Raw genomic sequence first — 2470 nt, forward strand, 5'->3', positions numbered from 1 at the left:
AAACAGATTTGTTTTTGAGGTCTCTTTCTATAAGCAGAATTATTTTCAGTAATAATCATGAAATGGGATGAATATATTTCATGTATGAACCAAAATTTGTATTTGCCAAATTAAAACTTTACTGCTTGAATTTCACATTCTGTTTCACTTTAAAATTGAAATAAACACTCTAAGAGCACAGAGAATGAGAGAATTGAAGTGACTCTAGCTTTTTTTCTTCATCTTTACCATCACTGTTTATTTCTCACCTGTGGGTTAAATATAGGAATATGTACCATATCCACAGGGGTTGGATATATGAACTATACCTGCACCCGAAGTAAGCTGAAACGATTCTAAATCCTTGCAAATTTACTCGCAAAAGCAAAGTGTGTGCTGGCCTTGGCAGCGCATATACTAAAATCGGAACGACACAGAGAAGATTAGCATGGCCCTTGCGCAAGGATGACATGCAAATTCGTGAAGCGTTCTATGTTTTTACCTACATGTAAAAGAATGAAATTAGAACACTCCCTAACACCATACACAAAAATAAACTCAAAATGGATTAGAGACCTAAATGGAAGGCCAGGCACTATAAAACTCTTAGAGGAAAACATAGGCAGAACACTCTATGACATAAATCACAGCAAGATCCTTTTTGACCCACCTCCCAGAGAAATGGAAATAAAATAAAAAATAAACAAATGGGACCTAATGAAACTTAAAAGCTTTTGCACAGCAAAGGAAACCATAAACAAGATGAAAAGACAACCCTCAGAATGGGAGAAAATATTTGCAATTGAAGCAACTGACAAAGGATTAGTCTCCAAAATATACAAGCAGCTCATGCAGCTCAATATCAAAAAAACAAACAACCCAATTCAAAAATGGGCAGAAGACCTAAACAGAGATTTCTCCAAAGAAGACATACAGATGGCCAAGGAGCAAATGAAAGGATGCTCAACATCACTAATCATTAGAGAAATGCAAATCAAAACTACAATGAGGTACCACCTCACACTGGTCAGAATGGGCATCATCAAAAAATCTAGAAACAATAAATGATGGAGAGGGTGTGGAGAAAAGGGAACCCTCTTGCACTGTTGGTGGGAATGTAAATTGATACAGCCACTATGGGGAACAGTATGGAGGTTCCTTAAAAGACTAAAAATAGAACTACCATAGGACCCAGCAATCCCACTACTGGGCATATACCCCAAGAAAACCATAATTCAAAAAACTACATGTACCACAATGTTCATTGCAACACTATTTACAACAGCCAGGACATGGAAGCAACCTAAGTGTCCATCAGCAGATGAATGGACAAAGAAGATGTGGCCCATATATACAATGGAATATTACTCGACCATAAAAAGGAACAAAATTGAGTTATTTGTAATGAAGTGGATGGACCTAGAGTCTGTCATACAGAGTGAGGTAAGTCAGAAAGAGAAAAACAAATACAGTATGCTAACACACATGTATGGAATCTAAAACAACGGTACTGATGAACCTAGTGACAGGGCAGGAATAAAGACGCAGACATAGAGAATGGACTTGAGGACACAGCGGGGGAAAGGGGAAGCTGGGACAAAGTGAGAGAGTAGCACTGACATATATACACTACCAAATGTAGAATGGATGGCTAGTGGGAACCTGCTGCATAGCACATGGAGATCAGCTGGGTGCTTTGTGACCACCTAGAGGGGTGGAATAGGGAGAGTTGAGGGACACCCTCCCAAGAGGGAAGGGATATGGAGATATATGTATACATATAGCTGATTTACTTTGTTGTACAGCAGAAACTAACAACATTGTAAAGCAATTATACTCCTGTGATCGGTGATCTTTGATGTGACTACTACAACTCGCTGAAGGCTCAGATGATGGCTAGCATTTTTAGCAATAAAGTTCTTTTTAATTAAGGTATGTACATTGGTTTTTTTAGTCATAATGCTATTGCACACTTAATAGACAACAGTATAGTGTGAACGTAACTTTTATAAGCACTGGGAAACCCAAAAGTTTGTATAACTCTTTTGCAATATTCACTTAATTGTGTTGGTCTGGAACAGAACCTGCACTATCTTTGAGGCTCGCCTGTACTTACTTAATCTTTTAAGTCCAGTGTGTATCGTACACTAAAGCATATCTCAGTTTGCATAGTCACGTTGCAAATGCTTGATAGGCACGTATGACTAATGGCTACTATATTAGACAGTACAGGTGTAGATAGTTACTCTAAAAGGTGGCGTAGATTAAGGATATAAAGAGCTATTAAAGCTTTGATGGTGCTATTTACATTTACATTTTGGGTAGCTGAGCAATCAGGCATACTTGAAGGAAATCTGGAAACTTGAAGTATTTGATGTAATATAAAGATGTGTGTGTGTGTTTCCAATGATGTAACAAATAAAGATCTTTGTAAATATCCAGTGCAAGGGAACAAAACCAGAAACACACTTCTTTTCTAATGAAGAGTTAT

The 2470-nt window shown here is 37.6% G+C and overlaps 1 non-coding gene across 1 annotated transcript; it reads left to right on the forward strand.

The window, feature by feature from the left end:
- The first annotated feature begins 372 nt into the window (after positions 1 to 372).
- LOC117308763 (U6 spliceosomal RNA) lies at positions 373 to 479 on the forward strand. Its single transcript, XR_004522944.1, has one exon. It is a non-coding gene; the product is annotated as a U6 spliceosomal RNA (small nuclear RNA).
- Positions 480 to 2470: the final 1991 nt, after the last annotated feature.

Source organism: Tursiops truncatus, chromosome 17 (assembly GCF_011762595.2).
Source record: "Tursiops truncatus isolate mTurTru1 chromosome 17, mTurTru1.mat.Y, whole genome shotgun sequence".
In the NCBI taxonomy this organism is placed as follows: Eukaryota; Metazoa; Chordata; class Mammalia; order Artiodactyla; family Delphinidae; genus Tursiops; species Tursiops truncatus.